At 40.8% G+C, this 24960-nt stretch overlaps 1 protein-coding gene across 2 annotated transcripts in view; it reads right to left on the bottom strand.

Annotated features, from left to right (window-relative positions):
- The window catches only part of MYLK (myosin light chain kinase), a 203070-nt gene extending 178569 nt beyond the window's left edge, over window positions 1-24501 (bottom strand). Inside the window, exon 1 of one of the 2 annotated variants that reach the window (XM_051787545.1) lies at window positions 24278-24501. The gene's annotated coding sequence lies outside the window, so the exon portion shown is untranslated. Of the gene's footprint in view, window positions 1-11417; window positions 11470-24277 lie in introns of those variants that run through there. The other variant, XM_051787544.1, reaches the window with a different exon arrangement.
- Window positions 24502-24960: the final 459 nt, after the last annotated feature.

Below are 24960 nucleotides of genomic sequence, written 5' to 3'. Positions count from 1 at the left end.
TACAGTACTTTCTCACAGCTAATCTAGAATTAGCCCTGACATAATGCTCAACACAACAACATCTCCCCAATGCTGTAAATGTAGGAGAACAGTCATTCCACTTCAATAAAGTTTTTCAAGTAGAAAGTTGTCTTGGGAATAAAGCATACCATGAACTAGTCACATATCATCCCTAGCACTTAAGGATATTTGACACAGAGAGAGACAAAAAGCTGCAAGAAAACATTCCCTACATTTCTTAAAACTTGATCTATAATGAATAGAAGCCTGAAGAAAAGCTGTGTGATTGATTCTCACTCTCAGCACTCTTGCTTTTTCCCCTTCTCCAAGAGTATGATATAGGGATATAAACCAGTAGCCTCAATTCTTCACACAAACACACACACACCTCCCAAGTTAACAGAAAAGATGAAAACCAGCTGCCTTCTAATTTGCCTCTGCTCTAAGTAAGTGATTCCCACATTTATCAATATTTCATCTAGCTTTTTTTTGGCACCAACATTTTCCACATCACTTAGAAGTAGAGGGGAGACTAGGGATGGGAGGGGAGAACGCAAATATAACTCCCACACAAAAGAAAAAAACCCCTCACTGGTGTCAGGTTTCGCAGTAGGACACTTTCTTTGCAAGATTATTCAATGCCTTTAATGATTTTTCTCTCACACAACAAAACTTTAAGTCATTTTCTGATTTTAAACAACCAGAACAAGCAAAACTAATATAGGTTCCTTTGGAAGTAGAAGAATGCTTCTAATTCACTAGTTCTTCAATGTTAACTCAAAGATGAACCAATATTAATGCACTCTTTAAAACCAAATGTACCTCAAAGGGTGCTTGGAAAAGGTTGCTTTCTTCTCACCTACTGAGAGCTTCCGGGTTCCAGACATGCAACAGCAGGTTCCAAAACAGAAACTGGCTCAGGACACTTCTAGGATACCAAATCCACAGGTGGAATGATGCTTCCCTGGATAGCAAGTGAGAGAAAACTACTTCTGAAGGCTCTTGGGAGGCAGAACTGGAGTTTTATCCTACGCACCAAACGCGCACACGCGCTCCGTCCATAGCACAGGGAAGGTCTCTGCCGGCTCCCTGGTAACCAGTTTTCTGTTTTGTTGACTAGACTCTTGGAAATCATTAGGGAAAGAAAAGCCTGACTTGGCAGTAGTGCTCTGGACTCAGAGTACACGAGTTGTGCCACCATCAGTTTCTGTGAGAAGGGGTAACTACAGGGACCTTTGTCAAGGTATTTAATCTTTCCCAGGCAGAGTTCCTCACCTCTTTGCTTGCAAAAGGATGGGATCCTTGTGTTTCTTAGTGGAAACTCCTTATCCCAGGAGCTTTGTCTGTAGTTAGTGCTTGTACAACAACATGAACAGGTTTCTAATCTCCAGTCCTGAGGGATCTTGGATACACACTTTAAGTATCAGCTGTTATCAATGACAACATTCACCTCCTCCTTCCTGTCCCCACTCTGTTCTCGTATTCTTACCCTTCCCTTTTTACTAACTCTAGCATTCACCCAAGCACCAGGGGATCTGGATCAGGACTAGATCAGGACTGGATCAGAAAAATAAAATCATCTTACATTCAAAAGGACCAGAATTTGGAGTTTGAATATCTTCCTCTATTCCAAGATGCGAGTACATGGTGTCTTAGAAATGTATTCTAGGTTAAAGTCACAATATTCCTTAAATTCCTTGTTGAGGAGAATAAGAGATGTAAGAAAATATAATTTCCATGAAAGATCAATAGACAGAAGTTGTTTGTCACATCAGGAAAATATGGTCAAAATGTACCATTGTTTGCTGAGATCCAGGAAAGTGTAGAATTGGGATAACAGAAACAGCTTCGGAAACTTTAAACTGGATGAGGTGTCCATGTTTATAAACTATGAACTGGGATTTTGAGCAACCCAGTCTGGTGGAAGGTGCTCCTGGTCATGGCAGGGGGTTGGAATGACATGAACTTCGAAGTCCCTTCCAACACAAACCACCCTATGATTCTACAAACCAGGACCCCAGACAGACTGAGAGTTCACCAGTTTTACGAGATGCTGAAGGAGGTCTTTGCCTTACCCAGGGATGAGGATGAAAGAAGGAAAACCAATAAACAGATAATATAATGGCCGAGTCCCAGGAAATGTTAGCTGGAAAGGAACTCTACACATCCCTAACACAAAATCCCACTTGAAGCAGAACTGTCATCAATACCCAAATAAATCAGTTGGGGTTTTGTCTAAACATGTCTTGAATACCTCCACAGACATGCCACAAAGTTTCTGGGTAACCAATTCCACTGCTCCACTATCCTGCCAAGCTTCAATAGCAACCACTCAAGCTACCCCTCATTTTTCCATCTGCCACTACTGAGAAAAAGCTTGGCTGGTCTATCTTTGTAGCTCCCCTTCAAGTAATTGTAGGCTGTTATTTGATTGACAGCTCAGTAGCAAGACTAAATATGAAAGCTTTGTAAATCTCTCACTAGAGTAGGATACACTTAGCAATGAAATCTCTTGGAAAGTAAAGAGTGAGACTGAAGAGTAAAATTTTCATTTTCCCACTAATTTGGGGAATTTTAAATTATATAAAATAGTATACAGAATAAAACAGTATATTTCATTAAAAGTAGAGTTCAGTTAAAAGGGACATTTTTCTTCCACACTATTTAAAGAGAAATAACTTTTGCCATATTGGCTGTGATTCCAGGCTCTCTATTCCTCCCAAGAAATAAAATAAGAAATTTCAATATAAGCTTATTTTCCCATTCTAAGATAGGACTAGAAAAGGGGAAGAATTTAATGAGTATTATCTGCTCTGTTGGCACTCAGAAGGGCTATGAATGAGAGAAAAAACACCCCATGGAATATGTAAAAATGGATTTAATTACAAAATATAATTATTTCCTGCAAAAATATCCATTTTAAAAGGAATTCTCTTCCAAGTTTACTGTCATTATTACAATCTAAGTTATATACTCAACTCTATGCTATTACAAGACATTTGTACTAGCCTGTTTCCTTAACCAAAACAAACACACAGTCTAACTAGAATAGTATGCTTAAACTAGACTACTATGCCAAGATACTGCACTTTCACTATTATTTGGTTTTCTTCCCTCTGCTTCTGAGTACCTTTGGGATGTGTCTTCATAAAGCAGCTATTGAACTAACACAGAAAATTGCAATATGTATTCAAGTTACTTTAAAGATAAAATTTTGGACCAACTAACTAATTTTGGGGGGAAAAAATGATGCATTTACCTCACTGAAACCAAAACTGCTCCCTAGGTAATTCTCCCTGACTCTAAAGGTCAAGAGTACATAATGTTTCCAACTCAAACTACTTGTGTTCTTAGATGAAAACAGGTTAGTGACCAGATCCAGACTGGGTGCAAATCCAATGAATTCATATGGTCTCAAACACTTTCAGAAGAATAGTCATGGTCGTGATAAGCATGAGCTGGTCCATCCCAAGTATGAAGCCCTTCATTTCTGAGTGAGAGTTGTCTAAACCTGGCCATTCTCATAAAAATCAGCATTTCCATACTGTCCCAGTCTCCTATGCACTGAAGTCAAGCTGCTGAAGAACCACAATGAGTTTTTTTACTGTCTTTCTACATAAATTTCTGTTCTTATTAGGTGGCTTATTCAGCCCATATTAAAAAGTTCAAGTCAAAAAACTGCTGCAGTTTTATTTAAACAAAGATTGTGGGGTTTTTTAAGAAAATGTATCATAATTTACACAGAGAAGTGACTGGTATACTTTTAATCTTAAAATATATTCTATACGGCTGTAACTTAAGGGTTTTGTGCTCATTTTCAAAGTATACTTAACTAAGAAAAAACTGCAGAATGGTAATTTTGTAAAGAAAAATGGAAGGAAGAACTCCAACACCAAAATATTTGTAACATGAAACAGCTCTTTTCTAACCAGAGCTTGACCACGCTTTTCAAAAGGAGAAGCATCAATTATGAAAAGAAGGTGATGTTTGGTGAATTTCCCAGAGGCTACAGGATGATTAGGACAGTGGGCAACATGTAGTACAAAATGTACTGTGCTGCTCTCACAATGAGCTCTCTTGAGTAAATGGCTCAGTTGCACTGTTTATCAAAGGAGAATAAACACAGACACGAAGGAACACCCATATCTGAACCCCACACTGGTGTAAAGTTGTGTTTTGCTTCAGTATAGGCAGTTAGGGGGTGGGGGTGTCTATTTTTTTTCTAAAAACATTTCAATGCAATTTTTGACAATTACAACAGTCAGAGTAAAAATGAGTGGAGAGGGCATGCAAAATGCAGAAAGCAGGAGGTGGAAGAGAGCAGTAGTCTGTCAAGTCAATAGTTTTTTTAAGCCCTTGTTTTTCCCTCATCGCTTTTCCCCAAATCCAACTAATTGGGAAAAAAAACATCAGACAACCAACAGCAGTATCCCCACTGGAAGACGGATGTCTTCTATAGAGCTCATCTGCAACGGTATTCATGTTCCTTTAAGCCTCTGTTTGAACAATATCACTATGGAAACAGATCTGTGATGCCCTGCACCTTATCAGGCCTTCTCTATTTGAATTCTCTTCTTGTGTTTTCAACAAAGCCATTCACTGAACCTCAACTAATCCAAGATTCTGTTAGGGGTGAGGTTTTTGCTTGGTGGGTTTTTTTCCCCTTGACTACTGTGTCTCTTCCAAAAGGTTCGCTCTCCCACTAATGCCATGTGACAAGTTTTATTTGACTCACACCTCTTCAGTTCTTAGCTCAAAAATATTATGGCTGTATTTATTGCCTAACAGATTCTGTAGTTTTTATTCCTCCCCACCTGCCCCCCAAGTGACATAGTTTTCAATGAAAATTCCACTCATTCAACAGCAACTTTTTCATTTTGTTTTTAGCTGTTCAGACTCTGCCTGCATCTACATCAGATGTGCCTGTAAGTTCTCTCTAGAGCATTCCTGGGTTAGAGGTATAAAGGGTTACATCTTTGTAATGCCAACGGTTTATCAATTCCAGATGCATATGGAATCCCAAATCCCATGTTTACAAATTCCAAATATTAGAATACTTTTGGGGAACAGAGAACAGGAGGGGAGCTGGGAAGCTTCAAGGTTACATTATGCAAATGAAAGAGGGCAAATCTAGGTTTGTCCTCACTGCATCCAAATCTGGTGCACAGGCAAAAACCAGAGCAATTCTTCTGCAAACTAAGCAAATGTTAATACTGCCAAGGCCTCTGCAGTGGTAACAAATTCATGTTATAATCCTCCACCTAAGCAGACAGGAGACAAGTGTTACTTAAGCTTCAAGTTTTTAATGCTGCCTATAACTGTAATTCAAAGTGAGGCTACAAGAAACACCTTTAAGGAGAGTTTCTGGTACTTTCTAGTGCAGGGAGGAGATGGAGTCTTATCAGCTTGCAAGAGAGTTTGGTGAAGAGAGGAATGGGAGTTATTAAAAAAAATTATTTTATTCTCTTACTACCTTAGGTATTCTGGGTTAGCTGAGGAAGCAGAAGATACAGCAACACAGTAGCCTGAGACATGCTGTAGTTCTCAGAGTTCCCAGGTGGACTAGTTTAAATACAAAGGCAATTGTCATTAGCTATGCAAATGAGTTGCACAATAGAGAATTAATATAAAACCCGACTTCCACCGCGACAAAGCAACTGTATGTACAAAGATGCTTTAAAAGCAGGTGAAACTAGAAGAAAGCACACAACTCAAACATTCCTCTTTATAGATTTAACTGCATTATTTCTAGGCTTTCATGGAGCAAAATGTCTGATGGAGGCAGGACAGCACAGTTCACAAGCAATACTTGCTAGGGCTCAGTTACTATTTCAAATGGAAATAAGAACAAGTTTTAAAAACCTCATAGCAAACCAGTTGATACTGCAGACTTGTGTTTTCTTTCTCTCTCCATAATACACCACCTAACAGCTTTTGTGAGGTGTAAAACATGACACATTGCAGTAATGGATTTTAAGTAATATGTTGCACAGCTAATTTTGGTTTACTGAGGAACGAGTTTAGGATGCAGCCAAGGAGAGGACTAAACACATTGCTGATTTTCAGGGATTTCAAAGTTGTGATATAAAATGAGGAACTAGGAAGAACTGTGCTAACTTAATCCCTTGCCATAGCTCACCTTTGACTGGGTGAGACTGGGGAGTTCCCAGGGGCCCTGTGCATAAGGCCATCACTGCTCCAGCCTCCTCTGGCACAGACGGCGAAGGAGCACAGCAAGAGGTCAGCTGTGCTTTTAGAGAGCAACAGTTCCACACCAAAAGCTGCAGCTTTACAACCTAGTTGGGTTAACTTCCATGTGCACAGGCGCTCTGGGTTCATTTTGTTTCTCATCTTAAACACCCCTCTTTTGGGTTTCACCCCCACTCTTGATAGCATACTGTTAACTGATACCAAACCACCCAAACCAAACAGAAAAATACTTAAATAACACAATTCAGAGTAACAAAAGGCTGGGATAACCAGAGACATAAAAGTCACGGGTGGAAAAGGAACAGTGAATATATTTAGGTTAGAAACTAGAAGAATGCTTCCAATATGGCAGAGGAGCAGCTTCCCACTAACTAAAGAAGTCTAATTTCACTGAATTATCAGAGTACGAAAGAGGTTGTAGGGCACAGTTATTGCAAATAGGGCTGGACAGGCTTCCCTGGACCACTGGGTCTCATTTCCTGCAAGGACAATGCCAGAGTTGGATACTTCTCTGTCCCACATTGTCCTTTCATTATGTTGTGAAGTTCTCTCTGAAATGACTGAAAGTTGTGCTTATATTTCTGAGGGCAGATCTGGGCAATTTGCCTTTAGCCTCATACCACTGGATACACTTTCTTTCCTCCCTCCCTGCCCACAGTTTTAAGAATTAAGCTGGGAACATAAATCTTTATTTCAGATTTCCTTGGTTAAGTTGGACTAAGCCAAGACACTCCCTGCCCCTCTCAAGCTATAGCAGTGAACCCATTTTGCAGTAATTTCTTCTCCTATGGAAGACACTCGCCAATAGCACTGATATGTATTTTCTGTCCACATTACTTTGATTTTGTAATCCAAACTAGAGCAAGACTTTGGTTGCTTCTGTGTTCCTGAGGCTGCTGTGTGTCCTCAAAAGACAACTGAAGTGGTGAAATGAATTTGGAACACTGGTTTTCCTTGAAAGCTTTCTCACAGAAAGCTTTAGTGATCCTTCCGCTACAGACTGATCACCAGACAGTTGCCATTAATTACTGCATGGAGACATTTGGCCAGATATACACAAGACACAAATCATGCATTAGGGATTTAGCTGGTTTAGAACTATGGCAGAAGGAGTTGTCTTTCTCACGTTGTGTCTTGTATCCATCCTTTCAAATTCCTGTGGGATTTTTGCTGACCTGCCTGTAGAAAGAAGCAAGTAGGACTCAGGAGTGAAGCTGATGAAGCACAGGTCACAAACTGAATTTAAATGAAGCAGAGAAGTGGAGCTTTGCCAAAACTATGAGCCTCTCCCTGCTACACTGCACCCTACCAGCCTAGAGGCTGTAGCAGGTTTGAACCCACCATTAAACCCACGTCTAAATGGAAGACTCTATTTCATGGTCTAGGAGAACATTAATTTGATGATTAAGAGAGAAAACAGGGTTTACAGCATTGTTGATGCAAGCAGCAGTAGAACCAGCTGCCAGTCCTCTTGGAATGAGGAGGCACATTGCAATAAGAACCACATTTTCTGTAAGAAATCTCAGAGAACATTATGAGCAAGTTGTCTCTAACATCTCAGATTTATAGCATGACCTGGCTCAGAATCATTGCAATTTCAGAGCTTCCTCACAACAAAAACTGTTATTAAGGCTTGAAACTTTGGCCAAGGCTTTTATTCCTATAGCAGTTTATTATCTCCTCCTCTTCTAGCCCTGGAAGTCCAACAGCACAATGATCTCCCAAGGTTATATGTTAAAACATGTGCAACAACAGTTTAGAGCTACAGCATCCACCTTCCTGTACAGTACTTTCTCACAAGCCACTGGTGGCATGTGGGGTCCTGAGGTCAGCAAAACACATCATCTCATTCCATCTTGATCTCTTCTGACATTAAAAGAGATCAGCAGATAAGAAAGGAAGAAAATTGCCCCAGCATGTCTCTACATAGAATCAAGCATTTATGTGGATATGGTGTGAGGCAGTAATGTAATGAAGGTGAATGAAAGAATCCAGGGAATTTTCTATCTCATTCCTTGTAAGCTATGATGCACAAAACAAATGAACATGACTGTTTGTACAGAGAACAGCTCTTCTAGACACAGTTGAACTGGTTTTAAAATGAGTCAGTGATGGCGAGACAGCACAGCTTGCAAATCCCACCAAGAAAGAAAATAAATTTTCAGTTAATTAGGACAGGGACTTCCCACTGGATCTGACTCTTTTCCCTTCAGAGAAATGAAACATTTTTCCTAGGACTGAAAGGACTCAGATCCAAAGGAGGAACCACACTGTGACACTACCAGTCTCCCAGCTGATTCTTCCGCCCAACAAGTCTGCACTTTATGTATTGATACATGGAAGAAATCCCCTTGTAAGGAAAAAGAGATTGGAGGTTAATCTTTGCTTTAACAATAAAAATATGAAGCTACTTCACAAACCATTTCAGTCTCGTGGGTTAAATGGAACCAGTTGTATGTGTGGCCATCATGCAAACAAAACACTGTCACTAAAAAAGAAAAAGGTGTTTCTTGTTAGCACAGAAAAATGGGTAGGACACTACACTGCTGTCAAAAAGGGACAGTCTGGTCATTCAGTTTGACCCACTGGATACTGTCATTAATTCAGTTTAACTCTTTTACATCTGTATTGAGCCTGGTCAGTGCTGCCTGGTTGAAGCACAAAATACAGGAAGAAAATTCTAAGCAGTGGGTGAAGAATTTTTAACAGCTGCTGCCTGCTGCATTGATTGAACACAATTCTCAGAAGTAAGTCCTGTGAAATCCAGTATTTGCCCCAAGAAACACGTCTGGGATTATCCCATAGATTTCACGTGCACAGAATACATGCAGCTTCAAAAGACAACTCCCTGCTGACTGAAGGAGGAACAGGTATTATGGGGCTTTTAAGCCTCTGCAAACAATATAGATATCATATCCTTTTCCTGTATTACTCTATAGACTCCAATAAATCTACAGAATTCAGCTTACCACAAGGCTACTGTTTTTCAGACCGACTGACCCAATGACTGGTATTTATTTGCTGAGACAAGCTCCATAAAAATAAAAAGTAAAAAACCCACACTCTTCCTCCTCATCACCACAAAGATGACATCTTGTTGCCAATCTGCCTTCCAGGAAGCCATATGGAAACAATATCAGTACCACAATCTATAGGCACCCTTCCAATGCATTAATCAGGTCATTAGAGTTCAATACTGACAGCATCTTTAAGAACTGGAAAGGATAAAGCTGTGGTAATAAGGCATAGTCAAGATTGGTCCCCAGGGCCTGGTTAGATCTTCCTTTCCTTTGGTTTTTCCCTTTTTTTCTTTAAAGATCATACAGCATTAGCATTTTTTCCCCCCAGTATTTGGTTTAAATTTACCATTTCTGAGAACCTTGAAGCCCAAGCAAGGCCTTTCAGTTTGATGCACAAATCCATAATGGAAAATGTATTCTGCCTCACTGAAGCAAATGCAAGTCCCCTCACATGAGCCAGGAAAAGTCACAGGCTTCTGCCTTGACAGTAGAGTTACCCACATAAACCCTCAAAAAGGCATTGAAAAAGTCTGGAGAGAATTAAATGGGGCATGACAATGATTTGGAGACTGGGGAAAAATAGATTAAAAAATATAAATATATACATATGCACGTATTATAGCCAAAACCCACACAAAGTTCAGTTTAAGATGGTTACAAGGTTTCTTATCACACATAACAGTACTTTCAGGGGGAGAGTTATCTCAGAGACATACCAAAACCCAGGGGTGGAAAACTGAAGCTGCAGAAATCTAAATTTGACAGTGTCTTTCTTCTAAAGCATGAAGAAAGATAACAAATGGGGGAGGGGGGGAAAGAAGGTGTTACATGTGGTTTTGGTCTCCTATCTTCCTTTCTCAAAAGAAAAGAAACCACATCGTTTTCTGAGAGATCTGTTTTAACAAGTTATTGAGCACCTTATAGCACAACTGAAAAGAAGCACACTTTTGGAAAGCAGCAGAGAAAAAGTAGAAGGAAAGCAAATCCCCCTAGATTAGAAAAACAAACAAATCACAAATATTCAGTTTTATCTGCTCAGTACAGTTCTCCATTAAAATAAATAAATAAATAAATACATCAAAATCACTGCACTGGAAGCAAGCAGCTGTTTGTCATCTTGGACAAAACTCTTTAGGGGCAGTGAAAAGGCTTTACTCTATGTTTGCACAGAAGGCTGGCATAACATGAGTCCGAGTTAATTGTTGTACTACATAACTCCATAATACAAAAGGGAACACTCAGCCCTTGTTCTGAATTTAAGTTAACCAGAGCTGTTCAAAATAACAGCATCAAATTCTGACACTGATCCGAAACTCGGGTTTTGTTTTCACAAGTTGAGATTCAGTATTTGTCAAACAGTTCAAAACTTTTTATTTTTCTAGTAAGCTCATTTTTTTTTTTAGTTTCTAGAGGTATTTCTGTCTCCTATAAGTCTGGAAACTTTGCAGAGCAATATTCCTATAAAGCAAGTTTAAACTCTCTCATTTGAAGATGGAAGAAAGTGAATAACTTCATCTGGAAGGGGCAAGGTAAAGGGAATCCATGTATTAAATTTAAAGGGTTAGTTTTATCCTTATTTCTTTATTTTTTATGCTACAAACTTTCAAAAGTAGCTAGTAATAGCTTGATGTCCAGTTTATAAGCACCTAAAAACCTTTGTGATCTGCAGATGGAACGAAACAGATATGGGTAAGAAGTCAGAATTAATGTACAGTTATCAGAGATTCAGTCTTATTTTGGAAGAAATTATTACTTTGTCTTGCCTCTATTACATAATTTTGAGCTAATTAATCCAGCTGAACGAACAGAACTAATATTAATTTGCAAGTATAGGGGGAAAAAATATTACATTAAAGACTCACAGTGAATTAGGCTAAAAAAATTCATCCCCAAAAAAATTCTCTAATGAGCTCCAGAAATTCTGCATGTGAAGCACACACTTTAAAGGTACGAATTTAAATATTTAATAATACCTAAATATTCTCATTAGCTACATTTGCATTTCTAAGTGTCATTTTTGTTGTTTTCCCCCCCGGTACATCAAGTTAAATCCAGACTAAGCCTACATTATTGGTAATGCAAGTGTATTCACTCACAAGTTTTATTTAGTGGCCTCCTAAACTTATTTTAGTAAGAAAAAGACAACTTCGCATTCAGACATGGAAACAGAAGATTCTCCTGGCTTACCTTTTTTCAGGCCTTGGAGAAGTCCCTCCAAACTCCTTTCCTTCTGATACTTCCTTGTAAAGTGTTTGAAACCTAGTGATGAAAGTAGTAAGAACTACATATTTGACGTACCATTTGAAAAACATTCTACTAGAGACCCTACAAATAATTCAAGTCAAGGAATGCATTGTACAGTTACAAAAACATGAATTATTACACTGTTGAAATTATTGAAACATAAATATCAGAATAGTGAAGTCTGGCTGGAATAGCTACACAAACCCACCATTCCATCTGCAAAGTAGAAAATGATACCTAGATAATAAGGAAAATCCTTCCAAAGCCTGGCACTAAGAACTATACCACAGGTTCTCAACAGAAGCCAATGACTGCAAAAGACCCTGAGAGCCACCAAAATTTCATTTGATAAGAAATCACTCAAGATTGGATTAGTCAGATACAGGACTGTAAGAAGTGTTCTGAATGGTGAAGTCCAGTTCCTCTCTGGGACAAGGAACTGTTTCCCTTGACATCATTTCCCTTGCACGTCTCACAACGAAGTGATGAGGTCCAGGTTTTCACCACAGCTGTTGTTTCAGTCGGCTTTGACGAGCTCTGCTCAATTTCACTTTCATTCTTTTTGCAGTAACTCTCACAGTGCACAACTTGACTTCATTATTTAGCTCATCATATGATGGGGAACTCCTGCAACTCATCAGTAAAGTCATCACCCAGAGACAGCATGTTCACTTCCAACAGCTTTCTGCTCCAGGAAGATATGTAGTAGGCTTGGATCCAAGTCTTTCAAGAACAAAGCACAGACACACAGCTAGATTTGAAGCGAGATTGGTCCAGCACTCACTGGTTAAGAAAAGGCTCAGACAGACAAGCTCTGCAAATTTAGGTGCATCTATTTACAGAATGCAAGGACAGCTATAGCAGGGACAGGATGTGCCTCAGTAAAAACAAAACAACCCAAACAAAACCCCAACAAACACTCCAATCCTGTGCTCCTAGTAGAAAGAATGTATATATAACTTCAGTGATACAGGGTAAAGAGAACACAGAACTAGGTTTATTCCCCTGTCTAGGTTTTATTAGTTAATATTAGCTTCAATTAGCTAAGCAATATTAATCAACAATAACTTGTTTGCATATCTTGTTTCAGTGCTGGATTGCGTCTATAAAACCAGCTCTTATAAGTGCATCTATAGAGAGTAAACATCTGTACTGCTCCTTCAACTGCATGCACATGCTTTATGGAATAAGGACAATCTTCCAGTAATTGCACAGAAGTCAGTATAAACACGCTTCAGCTCTTGTAAACATGTCCACAGAGACCTCTCATATAACCACAGAGCATTCTCCTTCAGGTTTTTTTTTTCACCTCTGCAAAACTGGAAAAGCAAGGCTACCTTCTTGTCAGATGTTTTAAGTGCATAGGTTTTGAATTTTATACATAATCCAGCCCATGATTTCAGGAGTGCAAAGTTTTAATCATTACTGCACATACTGTGTGTATGCAAAAGGTAATAACATATCCAGCTCCATTAGCACCCAGAATGCTTTCACACCCAGCTTGTATCCCTCTATGTTAATAGAAAGCTTCCACAGACTATTGCAATACTAATAGCTGCTGTATACCAACAGCACATGAGGATGTTTAGAAATACTCAGTATTAGCCCCTGGGGGAAAAAAAGGGGATGATATAGTGCCAGTCATTTTTCTAGATATACAGTTCTCCAGTGGAAAAGAAACTTCTAAGTGCAGGGTACCATCCAAAACAGATAAAACTATAAGGGCCACTTGTTAGGAAACACAAAAACCAGCACTGATATAAGGGTCATCAAACAAAACCAGTGTATAGCTATTTAATTTTAAGAAAGAGAATGACATAAGGATGTGCCAGTAAAGAAAGAGGATGCTAAAAAGGAGCAGTTCAAAAACCAGGAAGCCTCAGGGAGAGTTAGGAGAGTATTGCAGGGCATAGGTCACCCCTTAGAAAATGGATTGCTTAAGTAAAGACAGGGGAAACCCATAAAACATGGTAAGTAAAATGTAAGCAGGAAGTTAAGAGGGCTAAAAGACAATCCAAAAATTGCCTGCAAACAAAGATCACTGTGTAGTAAACAGCTCTTGAAATACATCAAGGACAAGAAGCCAGCTAGGAAAGCGGTCCAGGTGCTGGATGACAAAAGGTGTAACAGGGAGAGATGGGGATAATGCAGTTGTAGAAGAGAAGCTCAGTGAATTCTTTTCATCAGTCTTTACTGCTGAAATCTTTGGGAGTTTTCCACATCCATTGCACCCTTTGTTGTAAATCTGGCAGAGGAGCCAGGCCAATCCGAAATAAAATCAGGAAATACCAGACCAAACAAGGAAATTAGATGTTAATAAATCACTAGGACAGAACAATGTTCACACAAGTTCTGAAGAAATTCAAATATGAATTTAAGAACCACTAGCCAAGGTGTGTAAACCAGAGCTATACTGGCTCTGGCCAGTACTTGAGGACTTGCAAATCCTGCCTGCACAACTCTCAGTTATGGGAAGGGCTGTGTAGAAGAACCTGGAAACCACACTTTGGCAAGTTCAACTTCATTCACAGTAATGAATGCAGAACATAACAGAGTTCAAACATTAGAAATAATAAGAAAGCAAAGGATAGAGCTTAACAGGCTTTTTAAGATGCAGTGGAATCAGCAGTGCAATTCCTGGGATAACCCCTGGGACTGCTGTTACTCAGCATGTTTATCAATCAATGACTAAACTAACAGATTGGGAAAAAAGTTGGCAGATAGACATTGGTGTAGTAATTCCTCAAGACAACATCAATTCTAACTATTCCTACTCAGAAGCTGGAGCCATCCTTGACAGTTCTCTTAAATCCTTGGTTCAGTGTTCAACAGCAGTCAGGAGAGCCAGAAACATCATCAGAATCTTTGAAAAGAGAACAAGATGAGGGATTTCTGCAACTTCACACAACCTGAGCACTTCCACAACTTGAGTGTTATAACTTGCTCTCCCCATACCAAGAAGGACACAGCAAGTGGCCAAAAAGGGCAACTAAATGGAAATGGAGCAGACGCTTTACATGGACATACTTTTTAAAAAGGCTGTGACTCTTCAGTTTGGAGAGAAGGTTGAGGGTGGATATGACCAGGTATAACAAAAAACTCATTAGCTGTTAAATGCAGAACTCTTATTTGTCCAATCCTACAAAACTAGAACAAGGCAGTACTCACTGCAACAAGCAATCAACTAATTTAAATAGAAACCACTTGTTTACCCAGCAGGTTACAAGCTTCTGGAACTTGCTGTCACGCAAGCCTGTGAAGGCAAAGGATGTCCATGGGTTCAAAAAGGGATTAAACAAACTCTGGACAACAGGTCTATAAATAGACACTTAAAGGACTAAACAGGTACACATCCTCTAATATCCTTAACACAAGAGCTGTGGAAACTGGAGAGGTAGGGAGAGAAGTGGATCTCAAAAAAAAAGCTGTTGAAGGTTCTCCTGTTAACTCGTCACAATATCGGGCTAACTGGAACACTGAGCCAGTTCTAATGTCATTTATTTTTTAGATAGACTTCAGCATTCCCACATATTACACCACTTCCTGAGGATAAGCAATGACCCCAGCAAAGTAGCAAGGTGATAGATTACAAACATTCATTACCCCTCATGGCAGGGGTGAGAGTGGGACAAGGAGATACCGACAGCAAAGAATAGGAAATAAAACAATTTAGACCAGTTACAGGTGCCAGAACTTTTCTTATAACACCCTTCCCTCTGAAAGCACCTTTAACATCTGTACACACAGTACAGACATCAACTACATAACAAGTATTTTTTTTACCCATATAATTTAATTTTTAATTCACCAAAGTTTCACTTTAGAAGTATTTTTTAAAATTAACACCATCTTTGAAGACAGTAAGTTATTTATAGCTTTAAAAAATGTAATCAGCAAACTTGTATTTCCTGTCTTCTAAGTGAAATATGAGCTTCAACAGAAGAAAAAAAAACTCACAAGAAATGCAATTACAGCAAGTTTGTTTTCAAGACAATAAATCCTTTGTTTTGAGATTCAATTTAGTTCATCATCCTGTTTCTCTTACAGTTTAAAAAAAAATTTTTTTTGGTTCTTCAGGAAAAAAATTCTTTGCCACACAGATAAAAAATTAACAAAGTTTGACAAAGTTCCCTTATTCCTGCCCTTGACACGATCCATCTCAAAACCTTACACTCGTAATAAAACCAGCTAGAATGGAAATAGCACTGGAAAGCTATATAGAGAATTCTGGTCACCACAGAAAACCTCACAAGCATGAACAGACATGAATCATCACGCATTTTTCTCCTTCCCCTTAAATTAGTGAGAAGTAGGCCTATTACTGCAATTTCCTGCTCCAATATCGATATCCATATGTTGCTAATATAATATACAGGTACCTGGCACCCACACGGGACCCTGAACAGCTCATGCACTGATGAATCTTCCCAGCAAGTTCAAAGAGGGTTACCTCAGTTGTCAAGCAAAGTACAATGTAATATAAAACCAATATAACATCAAGTACCAAAACTTATTTACACATTTATGTTTGCTTTTACCCTCCGAGACAAAGCAAAAGAGTGGTAAAGTGTTTGCAGTTAGAAGATACTGCATTAAAGTCAATGTGGAGAATGGAGTAAGGTCCACACTATTTTACCTGGAGAACTATCTGACCATCTCTGACTGTCCTTGCTGGTGAGATGCTATGCCAGTAGTTGACTTTTATAACCTTATTTTCTGGCTGTTACTATGGTCCAGTCAGGAACAGAGCCCCCACTTCTGCTCAGACTAAACAGGATGACCCTAACATTCACAGCTATAGCTTGGAAATTCCTTGGAAAAGGAATGTAACTGAGTTCCATATCAGATAAGAACTAAATAGATTGGATGAAAACTAAATACTTTACTAGTCAACTGAGATGAACTCAATAAAGGCACACTTTCAGGTAAAATGAAGGAGCAGTACTTCTGCTCACTGAGTTTAGAAGCATTTGAGGAAAACCCAGATCAAATAGCCATTTACTGACTTTTACTCTCTCTGAGATGTGCTTAATTGATCCATCAGTATCCCAGCACTCATGTTCAGGCCTACTTTAGCATGTAACGAGCAAAATTCCCCATCAGTTGCAATAAAACCTTGGTCCCACAGGTCAGGACTGAGCTAAAATGGAGGGAAGCGCTTTGGAGCCTGCCTGGCTGTTGGTAAGGCCTGCCCAGCACTGCTCCTGCCTTGTCACTCACCCCTCGGCATGAGGGGATTCCCTCAGGGATACTGACTGCCATCCCGCAGCCACAGCTCTAGACACATCCCTCATAGAACCCACTGGGAAATGGCCTGAGGGACAAGAGGCACAGGGGCCCTTGAGCCACCCCAAGCCAATCCCAGATGGTTTCCACCAGCTCTGGCACCAGGGGAGCCCGAGTGGTAAAAATTGCTACACACCAGAGCGTGTCATGGCGCCAAAAAGCCCATCAGCCAGAGAACATCTGGATACCAGGAGTTAGGGAAAGAAAACAGCAGCTCCTGAGGGCTGGAGGCACCAAGTGGGGTCACATCCTGAGGGACAGGAGTCCTTAGGGCTGCTGCTGTCTGTGACCTGCACTGAGTGCACAGCAAGAGGGGACCACAAAGGAAGGGGTGAAGTAAATATTTCTGTAAGCGACTTCATACTTGTTTGTGGTAGTCTTGTTCTTCAGTATCCAAGTCGGTGATCTGAAGTTTGTATCAATTGACAAGAAAATAATAAAAAAAGTGTAATTCTCCGACTTGAGGCTGCTTTCCTGGCTACACAGAGGTGGCTTGCCAGAGCACCACACAGTTATGGCACATCCCTGAGTAGGGTTGAGGCAGCACAGAATGCAAACCCTGCCACTCCCCTAGGAATGCCAAAACTCAGACTTCACAAACCCTCTTCCATTCAAATGTGCTCACTCCACTCACAAGCACGGACACTTTCACAGCAAAGTGAAAAACTGCGGTACTGCAAAGGAACAGGAAAATGAGTAGGAATAAGAAAGGGAAATGTAGAAAAAAATGAAACAAACCTTCTTTCACCACTCCTCTCTCCATGAGAGAGATGCACCCAGACATGCACAGGTTCACAAGCCAAGATCTCTTCCTAAAAAACCTGCATGATCCATGCTCAGATATTTGCTTGCCTCTTATATGAGTTCAGTCAGCACTAAACGCCTCCAGCTGGTTTCAAATTACAGCCAGGGGAAGTAGTACTATGAAATTCCTCACAGCCACCCAAACCATTACTCTTGTATTTTTTTCCATGTGGGGTCATCACACCCCCTCTGGAAAGCTTAGAGGCATGATACCACTGCAGGCATCTTCAGAGAGAGCCTGACAATGGTGTATTATGAGGCTTGTTGTAACATCTTTTCAATATTCTTAAGGTCCAGTGGTTTAGAGAAGGGGGTCTTTTGTGTCTCCTGTCAGTTCCAGGAAGCTCCTGTCACTGGCATGGAGACTGCATATGGAAAAGGGCTGCTAAATAGACCATTTAAAAGAATATAGGCCCAGTTTCGCTCCCACATCACTGAAAACCATGAATGCTGCAACTCTGTTGAGGTCAGAGGAACTGCACTGCTCTGGTGCTGGGGGTGAGACACCCATACACCAGCTGTTAAATTTCAAAGCCAGGACTCCCTCTGCAATGGTCTCTCAGGCTCTGTCCAAGATACACCCTCTGAGACTACCACAGCCACAATGTCAGAACTTATACAGTAGCAGCAGAGGCAGATCTCACCCACCTAACACACCACAGCACTGGCAGAAACTTACGCTGCACAAAACAGAAAAGGCTTCTCACCTCCAAAACCAGACTGGACTTCAATTAGTGATGTGGAATCAGTAACTCTCAGACATGAAGCACTGATTTAAGACCTTCCTCCTCATCTTACACCAAAGGAAAGGAAAGCTATGATCTTAAGACATCTGAGGTAAATAACCTGAGTGAAGCCGGCCATTCTTGACAAATTTCTCTTTCCTATGTATTTGAAACACAGCCTGTTTACTGCTTCAGGTTTGTAACTTTCCTTTCGATACAGTCAAGAGCATAAGAACATACAGACAGTGGTTCCCTGACCTAGTCTTTGACAGTGCTTCTTACAGAACATGCCCTTTATACTTTTTTTTTTACCCAGCTAGGCTGTTAATTCTTGCCCAGGAGAGATGGTCAGTGTTTTGTCTTTTTTTTAATGGCACTGATTCCAAATACATAAAATATGTGAAGGAAAAAAAACCCTTTAATATTTAACAAACTACTTACATCATTTTCAAGAATCAATGGAATTATATATCTATTCCATTAAGCAACAAGCAACTTCATAATAGTTAACATTGCCAAAAATATGATTAGACAACTATGTTATAATGGGGTATTAAAGCAGGCATCCTTATTATTATTTGCACTGCACATTTACACAACAAATGAAATTGTAACTCTCACTTAGTATATATGGAAAATCTCACATCCTTATTTCACCTTGTTTATCTATTGTTTCACACCGTAAATATTTATAGAATTTAGAAAAAACAACATCACCTTGAAACGAAATGCAACAATGTCCTGATAGGGAGCTGGGAGCTCTAGTTCCTCTGCCCCATGCTGACTGCAAAATGCAACTCTTTACAGGCCTTGGCAGCAAACAGGAAACTTGCAGTACTTCCAGGCAGATAAGAAAAAGCTAACTCACAAAACAGGGATCCTTTCATTATTTGGATCATCTCTGAGAGTGTCTGTACCACTGTGTCTCTCCAGCCACTCAAATCCTCTTTATAAGAGTATTTGCAACTCAGTTCTTGGTCTCCATGTTACTCACTCATCCCTTAACATTTTGCTGAGGTTAACAATCAGGATAGTGATTTTTGCTACTTAGCAGTGGTTCCCACTGAAAGCTGGATTACACTGGTTTAAAGAGTATATAAAAGGTCTCAGGATGAAACTACAGCCTTGGTGATCAGATTATCCTTCACTACACAGTTCCAGTGTCCTTCTGGGCACATTTTTCTGTTCAGATATCATCCTGCCACTCTGCAAATACATCAGATCACAAGACTGCTGAAGAATAACAGAAAAAGCAGTAAAAAGACAACTCAAAATAATGATCTTAACCTGCTGTGCAATAATTAGAAATAAACCGCAGTGGGTGTGTAAAACAGCACATGCCATCACTCACTTTCCTCAGCCAGGATGTCTCTGGACTCTCAGCAATTTATCACATTTCACAAGAAGCACCAGTAAGCGATGCACATGACTGGCAAATAGAGCCAGTCATTTCTTCTCCCACAGGTTATATCTTCTACTTTCACTTTTATGATGAAGAAAAGTGAAAACATCCCTCAGTGACAACTCTGTATCCCTCTGGCACATCAGCTGCAATACAAGCCCTAAAACATCTTTGGTACCAAGGAACCTATGCCTACAAAACAGCACTTCAGTCTGAATAATTAATATGCTGTCAGCTGGCCGTGTTTTTGGCAAGTGAGTGAATTTAATCCAATTACAGCAGAGGTGATGAGGTCAAGCTGAGTCTTAGTAAAGAATCACCAGCAAGACTGTCCTCAAAACAGAAGACAGTGCAGCTTGCTAGACTTCTTCAGAAGAGCAGACACGCTGTAATGAAGTTTAGCAATGCTCAGACTTGTTATAACAAAGGTAAGTGCCAAGAAACTGCTTTGTGCCAGCAAGCAGAAGAGGAAAAGGATTCAGCAAGAACACACTTTGTAAAGCACACTGTAATCCTAAGCACTTAATTGCCTTTGGCAAGAGCTGCATCCCATTGCTCTCTCAGAAGTCGTTTTATCTGCAACTTGATGCTCACAGCTACAGGGATGAATGGAGTGGGGGAGGAGAAGAAACTGAGGGAACCAATAAGAGAACTACAGTTACCAGTCTGTCTCTACTGGACTACCAAAGCAAAATATAGAAAATATTGGTGCCTGCAAGGCCTGATCTGCACATCAGATGAATCCAGAGAGCTCTCATAGCAGCAAAAGAAACTGACCCTCATCCAGGCCCTTTGAATTGCCTACAGGGGCAGGGAAATTTGCTGTAGAGTTGGACACCTGTATTTATACTTCAGTACTTATGTAGGGCTGGCCTCACTTCCAGACATTCTGACTGAACCCATATAGGTCAGTGTAAATTTGAAGGTATAATCAGAATTTGCTTCTTTTCGCTGCTTATAATGCAGCATTCACAAATATTTCACAATATGTTAACCCCAACTCATTGTTCCCACATAAATGGAAGACTCAAAGGTAAATAATGCACCAAGCCTCTTTAATTAAATAAGGAGTCTGTGGGAGGAGTTTTTGTAGACCCTTTTAAATCTTAAAGCCTACCAACTGGATGAACAAAAGGTAGATTAGGCTCACATGATAAATCCCAGCAAACCTTAAAAGCCTTTGTTAATAAGTCACTAAGGGAATTTCTTTCCCCCCTAGAATTTCTGCCCACCAGAAGTGAGAGTTAGGATTATTTGAGTGAGTTTGCCTTCCAGCAGCATTAAAGGGGTATATGCCTCATGGAGCTCTAATCTCCTCATTTCTATAGAGCTCAATTCTCCTTTCATTTCTACCAAAGCAGAACTAGTTATTCCCAGCTTTTATACAGGGAGCAGCTGCTGAAACTCCAGAGGCACAAAAATGTTTATTAAATTAGTCAAGATGCCCACAAAAACTAAACTGGAATTCTATATCAACTTTAGTAGCAACAACAACAGGAGTACAAATGTATTTTCATTTCATCTTGGCATTTCTTTCATGTAGCAGGTTGCTAATGAACCTTTTAAGTTTCCATTCATAAGTTAGTGTTCAGTAGCTTGTTCAAAGAGCCAAACAGCATGTTATTCTGGCAATTAGTATACTCTTCTGTTTGTAGAGACACTTAATGAAGACATTATTAGAGACAGACCTTGCTGTAGCATGTTCAACAAACCCTGTACAAAAGACCCAGATTTTAGCAAAACCCACACTGTAATCACAGATGACACAGACAACATTTAAAGCTGTGCTAAATTTAAAAAAATCTCCCAGAGTCCATCCTACCTGAATCCATCTGGCTTCACCAATGAATCCTTTTCAGCACTATGGATTAATCATATCTTCTCTGCATGCAGTGCTGAAATCCAAACAACATGTAGTCCTAGTGTACATCACAGAAGCATTTCTGTCAGTGAAGGGGATGGAGGCAGCTATACAGGGTTTGCTAGGATGCTGTCTGGCACAGTAGATGCCGCTGAAAAAGTTTAGATAGTCTACTGCAACACATGCAGCAATGTGCTTCTAGAGCAATGAGAGAAAGGACACCTACCTTCCAAAGGGAGGTTAAAAAAAGAGTCATTTAGCATCAAAGAGAGAAGAGTGTATTAACCAGCCAGTGGGAAAAAAAAATTATCTTCGTTACCTCCTAACTCATACCTGTGGAACAAAGTTTGGAAAAGCTATTGAGTGCAGCTCTAAATACAGCAAAAGCAAACAACCGCAGCATGTTTTATTATGAACTTGACAAGTTTATGAAGGAGAGGAGACAAGTCTGCCCACAAAACCAGGATCACTTCCAGCCCATGCTCAGACCTTAACTCAAACTACCTAGAAGAGTCCAACAACCACAGACTGTGGCTGCAGTTCTCCAGTGTCTAACCAAAAACTTCAGCCATCTCCTTACATGGCTTGCAAACAGCTTCTGAGCACATTTTCTGGATTTAGACATCCACAACTTTAAGGCACAGCATTTGGAACTGTTCCGAACTCTATTTACATCTGCATTTTGTTTTAGGAGGGCTCTGAAAGTAATTTGTAGCTGTTGGTTTGTAGTCTTTCTAAATACAGTGTATTTGGCCTGCGTAAGGATATTGGTATGGATTTTGATTGACTGTAAAAATCAGATCACCACGCAGAGGAAGTCCTAATGAACTTAAAGGAGGAGCCAGGGAGAACACAAAACAGACCAAAAACTGGTGAAAAATTGTGCAGCTCTTACATTTAACTTAAGCCAATGGCAATACATAATCCCTGCTCATTTCAGACTTTATAAATTCCCTTTCAGCATCCTACAAGCAAACCAACAGAACTTCACTAAATTATTTCCTTCATCCTCCTTTGCACCATGCAGCAAAACAACTAAAACTATGGAGAGATGCTTGCAACAGCAAAGTATCAGATTTCTAACTTGCTTTGCAGCAGACCTACTAAGATTTCCCTACAAGACCAATAAAAATTGGGTCAGCGATATTAACTTCTGTGAGCCTCCCACATTTATATAAAATCCTAGCTGTGATGTTTATTAAACCAGACACTCTCTTTCTTTAGATAAGCTCATGCTTATCTAAAAAGGTTAAATGCCATTAATATATTGCACACCAGCACAGGACATGCTCCCTATCATTCTAATGACTGGTCCTCTGGCAGCAAACATTCTCCTACTAAAACAAAGTCAGTCCAGTTACTTTCAGAGTTAAAGCACTTGTTCTGTAGCATTAGGATGCAAAGTGTTCAGGATGAGTGTAATATTAGTGTATCATGAAAATGTGTTATCATGAGCACTTTGTTACAAACTACAATGCACACAGTGACCAGCTACAGAAGAACAGTATCATTTGAGGAAGCAGAAAGTACTTTAGATATGTACCAGATGAAAATTAACAATTCAGCTATTAGTAAATATAATTCTGATTTAAAAGCAGAAGTTTCCTAAAACGCGCTCTTAAGAGCCTAGTTCCAGGAACATCTCAGCAAACAAAGTTGCACAGGAAGACACATATCATATTTGGCAAATAATAATGCAAGTCATTAGCAAAATAAATAAAGATGTGTGCAGGAAGTAGAGGGATGTAGATAGTAGTTCTGTTAGGGATTTAAAATACAAGAGGAACTACTACTTTTGTTACAGCTTCACTGACAGAAATGGCTTTCCAGCACTGCACAAAGAGGTAGCATAATTTTGAAGTCTCAGTAGGAACACACCTTCTGCACGTCCTGCAATTCCATGCTCACCCCCCATAGGGCTCAATGCTTGGAATCCTCTGGGAAGTAGGGTGTGTGGAATCAGGTATTTACATTTATCCTCTCAGCCATTCCCTTTGTAGAGAGCATAATGTAGCCTTCAAAACACTTATGATGCCACTTCCTGACTCTGGGAGAAGTATTCCTATGGATTTACTCTGCAGAAGACAAGACTAGTGCTTTTTAAAAAGTATCTTTAAACTGTAAGAGGAAGGAAGGAAGGATTCTCTGTCTTTCCATCCCTGGTCTCCAACCCCTGCTAGTCTGCCATGCCACTCCCTTCCAGGCTGAGTGCAGGGAGCAGTGCCAGGCCAGAGTCCAGATGTGCATACACAGGAAAGAGGATTAAAAGGCAAAGAATCCCCAAAAGTACATTGCTCTACAGCATGAAAGCAGCATGCAGAGAAGTGATTCCCCCTCCCTGCCAAGTTAATGATTTTAAATATTCATCTCCTTCCCCCAACCTTATGCAGCATGTGTCACCAGGATTTACTCTTCTCTCAGACACTAAGCATATTGTGCAACGTGGTACAAATTACTTTGAGAACAGCAGAAGTTAAAAAAAAACCCCGACACATAATTTAGTCTGAAACATTAAAGATGTGCATGTGGAGCGAAGGAACATTCCTACATGTGCCTCCACATATGCACCTTTGTATTTGAAAGGCTCAGGAGTCCAAAGGAGAGCCAGAGAGATTATCCTTACAACCGAGCCTATAAATACTTTTTCCTAAAAATCCTTTGCTACCTGCCAGCAGAGAAGAATAAAACTTTAACAAATCATACATAAAAGATGACAAGTACTTACTACCACGTTTGCTTGCTCTCGGATTAATGCACTCTGGGAGAGGAGCCGTAGGTGAGCCCTCCTCCCTGCAGGAGCCCAGCTAACGCTCTCGCAGGGGACGGGACGGGACGGGAGCTGGGCTGAGGCACCCGCAGGAATCCCGCGGCTCCGGTGCTCCAAGCCCGGCATGTGCCCGCAGCCCGAGCCGCTGGGCTGGCCCGCTGCAGCGCCGCTACCTCGTCCCTCCGGAGAAGCAGGTTTCCCTCCTTCTCCTCCTCCTTCTCCGCCTACTTCACCTCCCCCTGCGGAGGATGCCCTGGTACCCCCCACCCGTGCCCGCCCACGGGCTTCCCCCCGCGTCCCGGGGCGCAGCCGGCAGGGAGAGCCCCGCGGCCACGAGTCCGCCCGCCCGCCGAGCTCCACAGCCCCGGACCGCCTCCCAGAGCCCACCTGCCGCTCGGCTCGGCTCAGCTGGGCTAGGCTAAGCTGGCCGCGGCTGCCCCGCACAGTCCGGGAGCGGGGGAAGCGCGGAGCCCGCGGGGGAAGCGGTGCCCGGCGGCGATACCGGCTGTGGTCTGCGCGGCTGCCTTTAACTCCTTCCCTGCGGAGCCTTGCTCGGCAGCGGCCGGGGGGCCAGGGGGAGCCCCGGGCACGCCCAGCCCAGCCCAGCCCAGCCCAGCCCAGCACCTGTGGAGCGCACCTGA

This window comes from Manacus candei, unplaced genomic scaffold (assembly GCF_025592945.1).
Source record: "Manacus candei isolate 608988 ecotype Guabito, Panama unplaced genomic scaffold, ASM2559294v1 h1tg000023l, whole genome shotgun sequence".
NCBI lineage: Eukaryota > Metazoa > Chordata > Aves > Passeriformes > Pipridae > Manacus > Manacus candei.
Note: the sequence above shows the minus strand (reverse complement) of the source record. Positions and strands in the feature narration are given on the sequence as shown.